This window comes from Anomalospiza imberbis, chromosome 11, assembly GCF_031753505.1.
Source record: "Anomalospiza imberbis isolate Cuckoo-Finch-1a 21T00152 chromosome 11, ASM3175350v1, whole genome shotgun sequence".
Classification (NCBI taxonomy): domain Eukaryota; kingdom Metazoa; phylum Chordata; class Aves; order Passeriformes; family Viduidae; genus Anomalospiza; species Anomalospiza imberbis.
The window spans coordinates 3605911-3623274 of record NC_089691.1 but is presented as its reverse complement, the minus strand read 5'-3'; positions in this window follow the sequence as shown (position 1 = coordinate 3623274).

The following is a 17364-nucleotide window of genomic DNA, read 5'->3' as shown; positions in this document are numbered from 1 at the left end:
TTTCCTGTTCCTTTGCTGATTCCTACACACAAACCCGGCTCCCATGGTGAGGGTGAGTAGTGTGTCCCTGCTGACCCCACAGGCTGAGCTCTGGTTTTATGGGATACATTTTTGGGAAATGGAACTACGTTCTGTTAAGGTCCTCTGAGAGGGAAGAACAAAGGCAGAGGAAAGAAGAAATTCCGTGAGCCAAACAACATCCTGAAGCAAGCTGTGATGGAGCTGCAAAAAGAGCATGGTGAGAGCATTTCCCCCAGCCTTCCCCTGGGACTCAGCAGCCGGGGCCTTTCCCTGCACATCTGGGCACGCCGTGCCCGGCACAGCGGGAAGGGATCCATGGCGGCCTGGCTGCCCTGCTGCTGCTTTCACGGCCTGCAGGGCTGTTTGCCAGCCTGGCCTGGCTGCAGCTTCTCCCCAGCCTCTGCAGGAAGGCATTTGGCACCAGCTGACAGGGAGCCAACCTGCAGCATGGGCCATGCACACCCTGAGCTCCCCTGCAATTTCCTGCTCCCAGGCACATCCTGTGGGGTGGCTGCTTGGAGAAGGAAGGGCTATAGCCAGCCCCAAGGGCTTGGGGCAATCAGGACTTTCCTGATCCTTATCCATGTCTTTGACAAGGATTGCCTCCTAAAGTTTCCACCTTCCCGATGTGTAATGATTCCATCTGATCCAGCTGTGCCTCTTCCTTTCTCAAGGGATGGACAGAGAGGCGTTATGGAAGGCAGCATTTCCTGAAGGAAGGGAGGCAATTCCAGGCATGGGCACAGTCACAGGAGGTAATTGCTGTGCCTCTGGGCCTGCTGAGCCCTGCTGAGGCTTGAGCTGCCCTCTCTGCTGCTTGGCAGTGTGGGCACAGCCCGGACAAGACCGGCACAGCCCAGAGGAATTGTTATGCTCGGGGCACTCGGGTACTGAGCAGTCCTGCTGGGGTCCCTCCGTGGGACAGACGTCCCAAAACCGGGGAGAGACTGCACGGGGTGCTCATGGTGGGGAAAGGGCAGAGGGCGAGAGCAAGGCTCCAGTGTGTCCTGAGAGGGCCTGGCTATGTGTCCTTGGGCTAGGAGAGGTTTTCCGCGGTCAGTTGGGTGAGCAGGAGGGAGGGACAAAGGTTGGGAGGGATAGTTGTGGCACTGCCTGCTGCAGTTTCCCCAAGCATTTAGTGAGGGTTTCCTGTGTGGGAGTGAGAGAGCCCCAGGGCCCTGGGCTGCTCCAGCTGCCCCTCCAGGGATGTTGTACAGGGCCTGCAAAGAGTATGGAGAGTGACCAGGAGCCACAGGCTCCCACAGCCTTACCTGACCCCCTTGCAGTGCCCAGTTCCCTAAGGCAGAAGGGGATCCCAGCATACCATGGAAATGGGTCTGATCTGTGCTCCCTTCTAGACTGGGATTACGAGTTGGGAATGCTGGTGAATGGTGATTGGGATTACGAGTTGGAAATGCTGGTGAATGGTGATTGGGATTACGAGTTGGAAATGCTGGTGAATGGTGGTTTGAAGACTTTACCAGAGGCTGGAGGCAAGTTCTCAATGTACCTTTCCTGACAGAATAATCAGTGTCAATGTGGCAAGAGCTCACTCATGTGGCATTTCCCTTAAGTTCCCCTGAAGGTTGATCAGTTCTGGAAATCCTCCCCTGCTCCATTCTGGAGCCCAACAGTGATCCCACAGGATCGCTGTCAGTGGGAGGAAGGAGCATTTAGCTCTCCATCTTCGACCCATGTGCAATGCCAATGTGACCTTCCGGGTGCTCTGTGCAGCCACGGAGAAGGGCAGAGAGGGAAGGTGCCGGGGCCCGGGGCTGTGCCTTTGGCAGCTCCTTTGCCGGCCCCAGGGAGCCTGAGCTGCTCCTGCTGCTGCTGCCAAGCCCTGGCCCAGGCTGGGGCTGGGTTTAGAGCTGCTGGCAGCTCCAGGGAGTCCTTTCTCCCCCAACTGCCCCGCAAGGGGCTCCTTCCATCCCAGTGTGGGGCCACCGCAGGCACGTGGTCCCCCTGCCCCTGCTCCTGAGTGGAAGGCAGAGCTGAGGGAGTGCCTTGGAGGGCACCAATCACCCAGGGGCACTCACTGCCACTCTGGCCTGAAGGAGAATCTTCAGCAGAGTCACAGGAGCTGTTCTGTCCTGCCTTTCTTTGCAGCTGAAGCTGTTGCTAAAAGTGATCTGGCTTCCCAACCCACGTTCAGGATTGCGCCTTTGGGAGATGGTGAGGGTAGGTCAAGGCCTTTCCCCTGGGAGAGCCGCCAGCTCAGAGCCCAGAGCTCGGCCAGGAGGCCATGGCTGCAGGTGCCAGGACAGAACCATGCACGTGTGCGCCCTCACCCTGGGCAATCTCATCCGACTTCGGCTCGGCACTGGCAGTTGTTTGGAGGAGGGGGGGCCCTGGCCCAGCCCTAAAAACCCAGATGTTTTATGAATCTTATTCACATTTTTGCTAAGCATGACGCCCTAAAGATATCAGCAAACAAATGGGTGATTGTTCCACCTGATCCAGTTGTTCTTTTTTGTTTCCCTAGTGACAGACCAAAAGGCAGGACAGAAGGAGGTGTTTCCCCAAAGAAGCAGTGGCCCATTGGCAGCCCCTGCTGCAGGAAGGAAGGTGATGCCAGGCACAGAAACAGTCACAGAAGGTAATTGCTGTGCCGGGCTCAGCCGGGCTCAGCCCTTGGCGGGGCTGTGTGGCAGCAGCTCTTCCCCCAGGCCCTGCCCTTGCACGGCCCGGCAGCAGCCAAAGCTGGAGGCGCCTCGGCTTCGAGGCCTCTGGAGCTCGTTCCCAACCCCGGGGAATCGGGACTCGGGCACCAACACCCCTCCCGCTGCAGCCGCTCCCGCAGCTGGCCCTGAGCGCCCAGAGGCCCAAGGCACAGGAGCAGCCCCGAGCGGGAGCCCTGCTGCGAGCCCAGGGCCAGAGCCAGCCCTGGCTCCTGACTGGGCAGGGCCTGCACTGGCTCCTGACAGGGCCTGACTCTGTCCCCTGGGGCTGGGGGAGCTGTCACGGGGCAGGGAGGGCCAGGGCTGGCAGGGGCTGCTCAGGGATGGGTTTGGCCCGTGTCCCTCCAAGCAGCGACTGCCCAAGCAGGTGCGCTGGCCCCGGGCTCTCCTCCCGGCCGGCCGGGCTTTGCTGGGTGGCACAGCCTGTGCCGAGGGCCGGCAAGGTGCCTGCAGGCCCCAGCTCTGGGGGAAGCAGAGAACGTCCTGGCCGCATCCACCGTGCTGCCAGCTCAGCAGTGCAGCACAGCGCGGGCTCACGCTCCCCATTGCTCCCACAGATGCTGCCGGCCCCACAACACCTGTTCCCGATTCCCAGAAGGGCATTGGAACGGGTTCCTGTCAGGGAACACGCTGCTGGCTAGGGTTAATGGCAGGCATGCTTCTTTTGGAGCTTGTCTTCATTTTATGCTGTGCCGGAATTTGGAAGCATTGGAAGAGAAAACGGTGAGTATTTTGTTCATCATTCCCTCACACAGCTTCTTTTGGAAGCCTAATGTAGACAGGGAATGTTCCCAGTGAGGCTGCAGTGGAGTTGTGGCCAGTCTCTGGTTGACCAAAGAGCTCTGCTGAGGGTTCTGCTGCTGCCCAGTGCTTTCATTGGCCTCTTCATTGCTGGGCCTTGTCCTGGGGGGCCCGCTGGGGCTGCAGCCAGTGCTGGCTCCCACTGAGGCTGCCTGGCCAAGAGCAGCCCCAGGGGCACAGGGCAGAGGCAAGGCCAGGTGGGGAGGAGAAAGAGCGGGGACGAGATTGCCCTCGAAAGGCAGACGCGCTCTGGGGCCCGCTCCTGGCCAGGGAGCCTGCCCAGAGCCGTCCCCTGCTCGCCGGGGCCTTGAGGGGCAGCTGTCCAGCTGGGCCAAGCTGTGCCAGCAGCTCCAGCCGTGCTGGAGAGCCTTGCCAGCTCTGGGCCCTGCTGTGCAGGAGGGTCCCAGTGTGCCACTGGCAGCCGGGAGCCTCACCCGCTCCTCTCTCCACAGGAGCGCCTCTGCTGCTTCACAAGACCGGCCAAAGACTTCAGTCAGGGAGAACTGGACCTGTCATGCATCTCTGTGCCCGTGTCCATTGTCCCTTCCACAGCTGCATTGCCCACTTATTGCTGGGGACATGCTGCCACCCCCCAGAACAGGACCCTCTGTCCCCGAGGATGCTGCCTCTGTTGTCTTTCCAGGACTGAAGGTGCAGCCCTTTTGCCTGGAAAGGGCTTGAGCAACATCTTTGTGCTTCAGCTCTGGTCCCTGGGTGGTACCACCAGCACTGGCAGAGCTGCTTGTCTGGTCACAGCCAGTGATGGACAGGCAGCAGCCGGGCATCAGGCTCCTGAGACCAGCAGCTACTATGTTTATTTTTCATTTTTCAAGTTTTAGGAATATTTTTCATAGAAAATTCTCCAAATATTTCGTCCCTTTTCCCACACAGTTCCATATTTTTCAAAGTAGTTTTAGAATTCAAAAAAACTTAGAACATTTTTACATTTCTAGAATCAAAAATAAAATTGCATTTAATTGGTAATCTATACTCTACTACATGGCATGCAGGTGATGAGGGGACCCCTGTAAGGCTGGCAGACGACCGGGCTCCATCATGGGGCACACGAGGTGGCGGGGGGTGTTGTGGGTGCAGGGTTTTGCAGTAAGACATGTGGGGCTTTGGGTCCTTTGTAAGCAGTGCACGTGGCAGGGGCTCCTCATGAGGTTCTTAGGGGATTTGGGATCATACAGGTGACTGGAGACCTCTGTAAGGCTGGCAGGGGCTTGAGTTCCTCGTGATTAACGTGGCGGGTTAGTGCTTGCCGTCAAGGCCTGGAGAGGAGCTGAGTCCTTCTGAAGGTGGGCAGGAGGCTGGGTTCTTTTGTGAGGCCCACAAGGCTGGCTTGGGGTTTCTGCATTGGTGTGCACGGATTCCTCGTGAGGCACACATGGCTCTTTTGGGGTCTCTCCTGAGGGGTGCACGGATCCCTCAAGAGGCACACTGGGATATTTTGGGGTCTCTTCTGAGGGGCGCAGGAATCCCTCATGAGGCACACTGAGATATTTTGGGGTCTCTTCTAAGGAGTGCACGGATTCATCGTGAGGCACACAGGGCTCTTTTGGGGTCTCTTCTGAGGGGCGCAGGAATCCCTCTTGAAGCACAAAGGAGTATTGGTAGTCTCTGCTGTGCTGTGCAGGGATCCCTCAGGAGGTGTGCACCGGGGTTAAACTAGAGGGGGTTTTTCAGTTTTCTCAGCACAGCAAAGGGACACTCCCGGTCGAGGTGCTGCAAAGTCAGCAGGAAGCTTCCTGCAAAGCCTTGGGCCCGGCCTGCGGGTCCGGCGGGCGACCAGAGCCCATCCTTGGGGGCCGGGCAGGGTTTCCAGTATCCACCGCACCCTTGTCGGGCCAGCTCCAGCCCCGGTAGTGAATGGCTGCGACCCCGGGCTCCGATGGGGCTGCCGAGCAACGCCGTGGGCACGACAAGGGCCTCGCAGAGCATGACCCAGCAGAGCATGAAAACGGTTCTGGACTGTGCTTCCGTCTACACTGGGATCGAGATATGGATTGACTGAAAGTGCTGGCAAGTCACAGTGTGAAGACCATGGTGCATGCTGGAGCAACTTCTCCATGTCCCTTTCCTGATAGAACAATCACAGATTATTAATTCTGGCCAAGAGCAGCCCCAGGGGCAGAGGGCGGAGACAAGGCAAGGTGGGGAGGAGAAAGAGCGGGTTCGAGATTGCCCTCGAAAGGCAGACGCGCTCTGGGGCCCGTTCCTGGCCAGGGAGCCTGCCCAGAGCCGTCCCCTGCTCGCCGGGGCCTTGAGGGGCAGCTGTCCAGCTGGGCCAAGCTGTGCCAGCAGCTCCAGCCGTGCTGGGGAGCCTTGCCAGCTCTGGGCCCTGCTGCGCGGAGGGTCCCAGTGTGCCACTGGCAGCCGGGGGCTTCAACCACTCCTCTCTCCAAAGGTGCTCCCTGAGCATCTTCAGAAGAGGAGCCTAAAAACTCTGGCAGAGAGAACTCGACCTGTGTTCCCAGCTCTTCACTCCTGTCCCTATCTGCCCTGCTGCGGCTGCACTAATGTCTTGAGCCCATCCCAAAACTCATCCCTCCACAACGAGACCCTCTGCCCCAGAGCCCCCTGGTCCTGTTGCCCAAAGACGACTGAAGGTGGGCAGCCCCTCTCTGCCAGGGCAGGGCTTGGACCAAATTTTATGTTCAAATAAAGAAATAGAGTTGTCATAGATATGTCCAGGTGGTACCACCAGCAAAGCCCAGCCGGCACCAGCCCTGGCTGAGCTCCATGCCCAGGAGCAGCTGTGGATGCCCACGGTGAGGGCAGGCAGGAGCCAGGCAGGGCTGAGGGCACATTTCCTTCAGTGGGATCATCTGGGCCTGGACCTCCTCCAGTGGCATGCCCAGGAAAAGAGGGAAGCCATCAAGAACATTTCCAGGGACACAGCCTGGCCTGCAATGCCAGCAGGCAAAACAAAGGTTTTTGCTGGGCCATTGCCCTTGGATCAAGCAAAAGATTTACAGTCAGGCCAGTCCATGTGGCATAGATGGGGGTACACTCTGGGGGTACAGCCAAGGCCATGAGGTCACAGCAGGCTCTGGGGTCACAGCAGGCTGAGGTCACAGCAGGCTCTGAGGTCACAGAGGTGCAAGAGCCCCGTGGTTGCACAGCACCACAACGACCGAGCAGTCAGACCTTGAGCACAACTGCTGTGGCAGCAGCGGCGCTGGCAGCAGTGGTGCTGACACTGCGACAGCTGTGTGAGGACAGCGGTGGCAGCAAGAGCTGCGGGACTGGCAGAGGGCAAGGCACCATGGCCCTTGCTCTGCGCCTCTTCCTCCTGCTCCTCCTGGCTGTGGCCCTGCCTGCCAGGGCTGCCCAGGCTGCTCCGCTGCAAGCGCGGGGAGGAGGTGAGCCGGCAGCCTGGCTCCCCTTTACCGGGACAGCGCTCCCTGCTCCCCGGGAAGCGCTGGGGGATGCTTTTCCCCTGGGCTTTAGGGAGGGTTTCTTTTGTGGGAGGAAGAGAGACCCTGGGGACCCTGGGCAGCCCCATTTTCCTCTCCAGAAATGTTACACGGGGCAGGGAAAGAGGGTGGAGAGTGTCCAGGAGCCAGCCCAGAGATTCCCAAGCCCCTGTCCAGCTTTGGCCATGTCCATTCAAATCTGGATCCCATTGCCTTACCTGACCCCCTTGCAGTGCCCAGTTCCCAAAGGCAGAGGGGGATCCCAGCACACCATGGAAATGGGTCTGGTCTCTGCTTCCCTCTAGATTTGGATCGCGAATTGAATCATTTGCAAGTGCTGGTGAATGGCACTTTAAAGATCATGGAGAATGCTGGAGGCAAGTTCTGAATTTCCCTTTTTACTGACAGAATAATCAGGGTCAAGGTGGCAAAGAGTTCACTCATCTGCCATTTTCATTAAGGTTAAGTCAAGGTTGAAGGATTCTGAAAACCTTGCCCTGCTCCCTTCTTGAGCCCTGAGTGACTCCACAGGATCGATGTCAGTGGGAGGAAGGAGCATTTAGCTGTCCATCTTCCTCCTGAGTGCAATGCCAGTGTGTGCTTCCGTGTGCTCTGTGCAGCCACAGAGAGGAGCAGACAGGGGAGGGGCTGGCCCAGGGCTGTGCCCCGGGGCTGAGCCTTGGTGGAGCCTGAGGATCTCCTACAGCGCCACGGGAGCTGTTCTGTCCTGCCTTTCTTTGCAGCTGAAGCTGTTGGTGAAGGTGGTCCAGCTTCCCCACCCATAGCCATTACTGAGCCTCTGGGAGATGGTGAGGGTAGGTCAAGGCCTTTCCCCCTGGGAGAGCTGATAGCTCAGAGCCCAAAGCTCGGCCAGGGGGCCATGGCTGCAGGTGCCAGGACAGAACCATGCACGTGTGTGCCCGCGCCCTGCACCATCCCCTCTTCGCTCCTGGGGATCCGTGCTGCCGGTGCAGATCTGCAGAGGTGACAGGAGCTTCTGTGGCTGTTGAGTTACAGGTGTGTCTGCAGGGAGGACTTTCCCAGGTCCTTTGCTGGTTACTGCACGCAAGCCCAGCTCCCGTCGCAGGGGTGAGTAGTGTGTCCCTGGTGACCCCACAGGCTGAGCACTGGTTTTGTGGGATCCATTCCTGGGAAATGGAACTATGTTGCTCTAAGGTCCTCCAACAGGAAACAACAAAGCTACAGGACACAAGAAACCGCACGAGCCATCTGAGCACATGAGGCAAATGCTGAAGGAAATGCTGCAGGCAGGACAAGGTGGGTGCATTTCCCTCAGCCTTCCCCAGGGACTCAGCATCCGGGGCCTTTCCCTGCACATCTGGACACGCCGTGCCCGGCACAGCGGGAAGGGATCCATGGCAGCCTGGCTGCCCTGCTGCTGCTTTCACGGCCTGCAGGGCTGTTTGCCAGCCTGGCCTGGCTGCAGCTTCTCCCCAGCCTCTGCAGGAAGGCATTTGGCACCAGCTGACAGGGAGCCCAACCTGCAGCATGGGCCATGCACACCCTGAGATCCCCTGCAATTTCCCAGTCTCTGGATAGTTTAGAAAGGGCACCTGTTTGGAAAGTGGAGGCCGCTGGCCTACCTGAAAAGTTTATAGGGATTTCGTAATTCTTAACCATGACTTTGACAAGCCTTGCCTCCTGAAGATGCCACCTTCCCAGTGGGGAACAGCCCCACCTGATCCAGCTGTCCCTTTTCCTTTCCCCAGAGATGGAAGGAGAGGCTGTGCTGAAGGCTGAGTTTTCCGGAGGAAGCAGTGGCTCATTGGCAGCCCCTGCTGCAGGAAGGGAGGCGATGCCAGGCACAGTCACAGGAGGTAATTGCTGTGCCTCTGGGCCTGCTGAGCCCTGCTGAGGCTTGAGCTGCCCTCTCTGCTGCTTGGCAGTGCGGGCACAGCCCGGACAAGACCGGCACAGCCCAGAGGAATCGTTATGCTCAGGGCACTCGGATACTGGGCAGTCCTGCTGGGGTCCCTCCATGGAAGACACGTCCCTAAACCTGGGAGAGACTGCACGGAGTGCCCATAGTGGGGAAAGGGCAGAGGGGGAGAGCAAGGCTCCAGTGTGTCCTGAGAGGGCCTGGCTATGTGTCCTTGGGCTGCGGGATTTGTCCCAGGGGAAAGAGGGATGGAGAGATAGAAGGTAGGAAGGGAGTGAGAAATGGCAGGGGGGAGGGAGGGCCAGAGGGATCGTTCTGGCACTGCCTTCTGAAGTTTTCCCCAGTGCTTTAGCAAGAGTTCCAGCATTGGGGGAGAGAGAGCCCTCAGGGCCCTGGGCTGCTCCAGCCGCCCCTCCAGGGATGTTGCCAGGGCAGGGAAAGAGTGTGGAGAGTGACCAGGAGCCAGGCCTGAGCTCCCCAGGCCCCTGGGCACCTTTGGCCGTGTCCATTGACATCTGGCTCCCACGGCCTTACCCAACTGCCGTGCAGTGCCCATTTCTCAGAGGCAGAAGGGGATCCCAGCAGACCCTGAAATATGTTCTCATCTGTGCTCCGTTCTAGATGAGGTTGATGGGAAGGCTTCTCCATTAGCTTGGCTGAATGAAATTCTGACGCCCTTGGAGCCTCCTGCCGGTATGTTCCCAGTGTCTCACCAAGGAATAATTGATGACAACCTGGCAGGACCCAGGTGACAGAAGCTTCTGTGGCTGTTGTGTTACAGATGTGTCTGCAGGGAGGATTTTTCCTGTTCCTTTGCTGATTCCTACACACAAACCCGGCTCCCATGGTGAGGGTGAGTAGTGTGTCCCTGCTGACCCCACAGGCGGAGCTCTGGTTTTGTGGGATCCATTCCTGGGAAATGGAACTACGTTCTGTTAAGGTCCTCTGAGAGGGAAGAACAAAGGCAGAGGAAAGAAGAAATTCCGTGAGCCAAACAACATCCTGAAGCCAACTGTGATGGAGATGCAAAAAGAGCATGGTGAGAGCATTTCCCCCAGCCTTCCCCTGGGACTCAGCAGCCGGGGCCTTTCCCGGCACATCTGGGCACGCCGTGCCCGGCACAGCGGGAAGGGATCCATGGTGACCTGGCTGCCCTGCTGCTGCTTTCACGGCCTGCAGGGCTGTTTGCCAGCCTGGCCTGGCTGCAGCTTCTCCTCAGCCTCTGCAGCAAGGCATTTGGCACCAGCTGACAGGGAGCCCAACCTGCAGCATGGGCCATGCGCACCCTGAGCTCCCCTGCAATTTCCTGGTCCCAGGCACATCCTGTGGCGTGGCTGCTTGGAGAAGGAAGGGCTATAGCCAGCCCCAAGGGCTTGGGGCAATCAGGACTTTCCTGATCCTTATCCATGTCTTTGACAAGGATTGCCTCCTGAAGTTTCCACCTTCCTGATGTGTAATGATTCCATCTGATCCAGCTGTGCCTCTTCCTTTCTCAAGGGATGGACAGAGAGGCATTATGGAAGGCAGCATTTCCTAAAGGAAGGGAGGCAATTCCAGGCATGGGCACAGTCACAGGAGGTAATTGCTGTGCCTCTGGGCCTGCTGAGTCTTGCTGAGGCTTGAGCTGCCCTCTCTGCTGCTTGGCAGTGTGGGCACAGCCCGGACAAGACCGGCACAGCCCAGAGGAATTGTTATGCTCGGGGCACTCGGGTACTGAGCAGTCCTGCTGGGGTCCCTCCGTGGGACAGACGTCCCAAAACCGGGGAGAGACTGCACGGGGTGCTCATGGTGGGGAAAGGGCAGAGGGCGAGAGCAAGGCTCCAGTGTGTCCTGAGAGGGCCTGGCTATGTGTCCTTGGGCTAGGAGAGGTTTTCTGCGGTCAGTTGGGTGAGCAGGAGGGAGGGACAAAGGTTGGGAGGGATAGTTGTGGCACTGCCTGCTGCAGTTTCCCCAAGCATTTAGTGAGGGTTTCCTGTGTGGGAGTGAGAGAGCCCCAGGGCCCTGGGCTGCTCCAGCTGCCCCTCCAGGGATGTTGTACAGGGCCTGCAAAGAGTATGGAGAGTGACCAGGAGCCAGAGGCTCCCACAGCCTTACCTGCCCCCCTTGCAGTGCCCAGTTCCCTAAGGCAGAAGGGGATCCCAGCATACCATGGAAATGGGTCTGATCTGTGCTCCCTTCTAGACTGGGATTACGAGTTGGGAATGCTGGTGAATGGTGATTGGGATTACGAGTTGGAAATGCTGGTGAATGGTGATTGGGATTACCAGTTGGAAATGCTGGTGAATGGTGATTGGGATTACGAGTTGGAAATGCTGGTGAATGGTGGTTTGAAGACTTTACCAGAGGCTGGAGGCAAGTTCTCAATGTACCTTTCCTGACAGAATAATCAGTGTCAATGTGGCAAGAGCTCACTCATGTGGCATTTCCCTTAAGTTCCCCTGAAGGTTGATCAGTTCTGGAAATGCTCCCCTGCTCCATTCTGGAGCCCAACAGTGATCCCACAGGATCGCTGTCAGTGGGAGGAAGGAGCATTTAGCTCTCCATCTTCCACCCATGTGCAATGCCAATGTGACCTTCCGGGTGCTCTGTGCAGCCACGGAGAAGGGCAGAGAGGGAAGGTGCCGGGGCCCGGGGCTGTGCCTTTGGCAGCTCCTTTGCTGGCCCCAGGGAGCCTGAGCTGCTCCTGCTGCTGCTGCCAAGCCCTGGCCCAGGCTGGGGCTGGGTTTAGAGCTGCTGGCAGCTCCAGGGAGTCCTTTCTCCCCCAACTGCCCCGCAAGGGGCTCCTTCCATCCCAGTGTGGGGCCACCGCAGGCACGTGGTCCCCCTGCCCCTGCTCCTGAGTGGAAGGCAGAGCTGAGGGAGTGCCTTGGAGGGCACCAATCACCCAGGGGCACTCACTGCCACTCTGGCCTGAAGGAGAATCTTCAGCAGAGTCACAGGAGCTGTTCTGTCCTGCCTTTCTTTGCAGCTGAACCTGTTGCTAAAAGTGATCTGGCTTCCCAACCCACGTTCAGGATTGCGCCTTTGGGAGATGGTGAGGGTAGGTCAAGGCCTTTCCCCTGGGAGAGCTGCCAGCTCAGAGCCCAAAGCTCGGCCAGGAGGCCATGGCTGCAGGTGCCAGGACAGAACCATGCACGTGTGCGCCCTCACCCTGGGCAATCTCATCCGACTTCGGCTCGGCACTGGCAGTTGTTTGGAGGAGGGGGGGCCCTGGCCCAGCCCTAAAAACCCAGATGTTTTATGAATCTTATTTCCATTTTTGCTAAGCATGACGCCCTAAAGATATCAGCAAACAAATGGGTGATTGTTCCACCTGATCCAGTTGTTCTTTTTTGTTTCCCTAGTGACAGACCAAAAGGCAGGACAGAAGGAGGTGTTTCCCCAAAGAAACAGTGGCCCATTGGCAGCCCCTGCTGCAGGAAGGAAGGCGATGCCAGGCACAGAAACAGTCACAGGAGGTAATTGCTGTGCCGGGCTCAGCCGGGCTCAGCCCTCGGCGGGGCTGTGTGGCAGCAGCTCTTCCCCCAGGCCCTGCCCTTGCACGGCCCGGCAGCAGCCAAAGCTGGAGGCGCCTCGGCTTCGAGGCCTCTGGAGCTCGTTCCCAACCCCGGGGAATCGGGACTCGGGCACCAACGCCCCTCCCGCTGCAGCTGCTCCCGCAGCTGGCCCTGAGCGCCCAGAGGCCCAAGGCACAGGAGCAGCCCCGAGCGGGAGCCCTGCTGCCAGCCCAGGGCCAGAGCCAGCCCTGGCTCCTGACTGGGCAGGGGCTGCACTGGCTCCTGACAGGGCCTGACTCTGTCCCCTGGGGCTGGGGGAGCTGTCACGGGGCAGGGAGGGCCAGGGCTGGCAGGGGCTGCTCAGGGATGGGTTTGGCCCCTGTCCCTTGAAGCAGCGACTGCCCAAGCAGCTGCGCTGGCCCCGGGCTCTCCTCCCGGCCGGCTGGGCTTTGCTGGGTGGCACAGCCTGTGCCGAGGGGCGGCAAAGTGCCTGCAGGCCCCAGCTCTGGGGGAAGCAGAGAACGTCCTGGCCGTATCCACCATGCTGCCAGCTCAGCAGTGCAGCACAGCGCGGGCTCACGCTCCCCATTGCTCCCACAGATGCTGCCGGCCCCACAACACCTGTTCCAGATTCCCAGAAGGGCATTGGAACGGGTTTCTGTCAGGGAACAGGCTGCTGGCTAGGGTTAATGGCAGGCATGCTTCTTTTGGAGCTTGTCTTCATTTTATGCTGTGCCGGAATTTGGAAGCATTGGAAGAGAAAACGGTGAGTGTTTTGTTCATCATTCCCTCAAACAGCTTCTTTTGGAAGCCTAATGTAGACAGGGAATGTTCCCAGTGAGGCTGCAGAGGAGCTGTGGCACGTCCGTGGTTGTCCAAAGAGCTCTGCTGAGGGTTCTGCTGCTGCCCAGTGCTTTCATTGGCCTCTTCATTGCTGGGCCTTGTCCTGGGGGGCCCGCTGGGGCTGCAGCCAGTGCTGGCTCCCACTGAGGCTGCCTGGCCAAGAGCAGCCCCAGGGGCACAGGGCAGAGGCAAGGCAAGGTGGGGAGGAGAAAGAGCGGGGACGAGATTGCCCTCGAAAGGCAGACGCGCTCTGGGGCCCGCTCCTGGCCAGGGAGCCTGCCCAGAGCCGTTCCCTGCTCGCCGGGGCATTGAGGGCAGCTGTCCAGCTGGGCCAAGCTGTGCCAGCAGCTCCAGCCGTGCTGGGGAGCCTTGCCAGCTCTGGGCCCTGCTGTGCAGGAGGGTCCCAGTGTGCCACTGGCAGCCGGGAGCCTGACCCGCTCCTCTCTCCACAGGAGCGCCTCTGCTGCTTCACAAGACCGGCCAAAGACTTCAGTCAGGGAGAACTGGACCTGTCATGCATCTCTGTGCCCGTGTCCATTGTCCCTTCCACAGCTGCATTGCCCACTTATTGCTGGGGACATGCTGCCACCCCCCAGAACAGGACCCTCTGTCCCCGAGGATGCTGCCTCTGTTGTCTTTCCAGGACTGAAGGTGCAGCCCTCTTGCCTGGAAAGGGCTTGAGCAACATCTTTGTGCTTCAGCCCTGGTCCCTGTGTGCTACCACCAGCACTGGCAGAGCTGCTTGTCTGGTCACAGCCAGTGATGGACAGGCAGCAGCCGGGCATCAGGCTCCTGAGACCAGCAGCTACTATGTTTATTTTTCATTTTTCAAGTTTTAGGAATATTTTTCATAGAAAATTCTCCAAATATTTCATCCCTTTTCCCACACAGTTCCATATTTTTCAAAGTAGTTTTAGAATTCAGAAAAACTTAGAACATTTTTACATTTCTAGAATCAAAAATAAAATTGCATTTAATTGGTAATCTATACTCTACTACATGGCATGCAGGTGATGAGGGGACCCCTGTAAGGCTGGCAGACGACCGGGCTCCGTCATGGGGCCCACGAGGTGGCGGGGGTGTTGTGGGTGCAGGGTTTTGCATTAAGACATGTGGGGCTTTGCGTCCTTTGTAAGCAGTGCACGTGGCAGGGGCTCCTCATGAGGTTCTTAGGGGATTTGGGATCATACAGGTGACGGGAGACCTCTGTAAGGCTGGCCGGGGCTTGAGTTCCTCGTGATTAACGTGGCGGGTTAGTGCTTGCCGTCAAGGCCTGGAGAGGAGCTGAGTCCTTCCGAAGGTGGGCAGGAGGCTGGGTTCTTTTGTGAGGCCCACAAGGCTGGCTTGGGGTTTCTGCATTGGTGTGCACGGATCCCTCATGAAGCAAGCAGTGCTCTTTTGGGGATTCTCCTGAGGGGTGCACGGATCCCTCAAGAGGCACACTGGGATATTTTGGGGTCTCTTCTGAGGGGCGCAGGAATCCCTCATGAGGCACACTGAGATATTTTGGGGTCTCTTCTAAGGAGTGCACGGATTCATCGTGAGGCACACAGGGCTCTTTTGGGGTCTCTTCTGAGAGGCGCAGGAATCCCTCTTGAAGCACAAAGGAGTACTGATAGTCTCTGCTGTGCTGTGCAGGGATCCCTCAGGAGGTGTGCACCGGGGTTAAACTAGAGGGGGTTTTTCAGTTTTCTCAGCACAGCAAAGGGACACTCCCGGTCGAGGTGCTGCAAAGTCAGCAGGAAGCTTCCTGCAAAGCCTTGGGGCCGGCCTGCGGGTCCGGCGGGCGACCAGAGCCCATCCTTGGGGGCCGGGCGGGGTTTCCAGTATCCACCGCACCCTTGTCGGGCCAGCTCCGGCCCCGGTAGTGAATGGCTGCGACCCCGGGCTCCGATGGGGCTGCCGAGCAACGCCGTGGGCACGACAAGGGCCTCGCAGAGCATGACCCAGCAGAGCATGAAAACGGTTCTGGACTGTGCTTCCGTCTACACTGGGATCGAGATATGGATTGACTGAAAGTGCTGGCAAGTCACAGTGTGAAGACCATGGTGCATGCTGGAGCAACTTCTCCATGTCCCTTTCCTGATAGAACAATCACAGATTATTAATTCTGGCCAAGAGCAGCCCCAGGGGCAGAGGGCGGAGACAAGGCAAGGTGGGGAGGAGAAAGAGCGGGTTCGAGATTGCCCTCAAAATGCAGGCGCGCTCTGGGGCTCGTTCCTGGCCAAGGAGCCTGCCCAGAGCCGTCCCCTGCTCGCCGGGGCCTTGAGGGGCAGCTGTCCAGCTGGGCCAAGCTGTGCCAGCAGCTCCAGCCGTGCTGGGGAGCCTTGCCAGCTCTGGGCCCTGCGGCGCGGAGGGTCCCAGTGTGCCACTGGCAGCCGGGAGCCTCACCCGCTCCTCTCTCCAAAGGTGCTCCCTGAGCATCTTCAGAAGAGGAGCCTAAAAACTCAGGCAGAGAGAACTCGACCTGTGTTCCCAGCTCTTCACTCCTGTCCCTATCTGCCCTGCTGCGGCTGCACTAATGTCTTGAGCCCATCCCAAAACTCATCCCTCCACAACGAGACCCTCTGCCCCAGAGCCCCCTGGTCCTGTTGCCCAAAGACGACTGAAGGTGGGCAGCCCCTCTCTGCCAGGGCAGGGCTTGGACCAAATTTTATGTTCAAATAAAGAAATAGAGTTGTCATAGATATGTCCAGGTGGTACCACCAGCAAAGCCCAGCCGGCACCAGCCCTGGCTGAGCTCCATGCCCAGGAGCAGCTGTGGATGCCCACGGTGAGGGCAGGCAGGAGCCAGGCAGGGCTGAGGGCACATTTCCTTCAGTGGGATCATCTGGGCCTGGACCTCCTCCAGTGGCATGCCCAGGAAAAGAGGGAAGCCATCAAGAACATTTCCAGGGACACAGCCTGGCCTGCAATGCCAGCAGGCAAAACAAAGGTTTTTGCTGGGCCATTGCCCTTGGATCAAGCAAAAGATTTACAGTCAGGCCAGTCCATGTGGCATAGATGGGGGTACACTCTGGGGGTACAGCCAAGGCCATGAGGTCACAGCAGGCTCTGGGGTCACAGCAGGCTGAGGTCACAGCAGGCTCTGAGGTCACAGAGGTGCCAGAGCCCCGTGGTTGCACAGCACCACAACGACCGAGCAGTCAGTCCTTGAGCACAACTGCTGTGGCAGCAGCGGCGCTGGCAGCAGTGGTGCTGACACTGCGACAGCTGTGTGAGGACAGCGGTGGCAGCAAGAGCTGCGGGACTGGCAGAGGGCAAGGCACCATGGCCCTTGCTCTGCGCCTCTTCCTCCTGCTCCTCCTGGCCGTGGCCCTGCCTGCCAGGGCTGCCCAGGCTGCTCCGCTGCAAGCGCGGGGAGGAGGTGAGCCGGCAGCCTGGCTCCCCTTTACCGGGACAGCGCTCCCTGTTCCCCGGGAAGCGCTGGGGGATGCTTTTCCCCTGGGCTTTAGGGAGGGTTTCTTTTGTGGGAGGAAGAGAGACCCTGGGGACCCTGGGCAGCCCCATTTTCCTCTCCAGAAATGTTACACGGGGCAGGGAAAGAGGGTGGAGAGTGTCCAGGAGCCAGCCCAGAGATTCCCAAGCCCCTGTCCAGCTTTGGCCATGTCCATTCAAATCTGGATCCCATTGCCTTACCTGACCCCCTTGCAGTGCCCAGTTCCCAAAGGCAGAGGGGGATCCCAGCTCACCATGGAAATGGGTCTGGTCTCTGCTTCCCTCTAGATTTGGATCGCGAATTGAATCATTTGCAAGTGCTGGTGAATGGCACTTTAAAGATCATGGAGAATGCTGGAGGCAAGTTCTGAATTTCCCTTTTTACTGACAGAATAATCAGGGTCAAGGTGGCAAAGAGTTCACTCATCTGCCATTTTCATTAAGGTTAAGTCAAGGTTGAAGGATTCTGAAAACCTTGCCCTGCTCCCTTCTTGAGCCCTGAGTGACTCCACAGGATCGATGTCAGTGGGAGGAAGGAGCATTTAGCTGTCCATCTTCCTCCTGAGTGCAATGCCAGTGTGTGCTTCCGTGTGCTCTGTGCAGCCACAGAGAGGAGCAGACAGGGGAGGGGCTGGCCCAGGGCTGTGCCCCGGGGCTGAGCCTTGGTGGAGCCTGAGGATCTCCTACAGCGCCACGGGAGCTGTTCTGTCCTGCCTTTCTTTGCAGCTGAAGCTGTTGGTGAAGGTGGTCCAGCTTCCCCA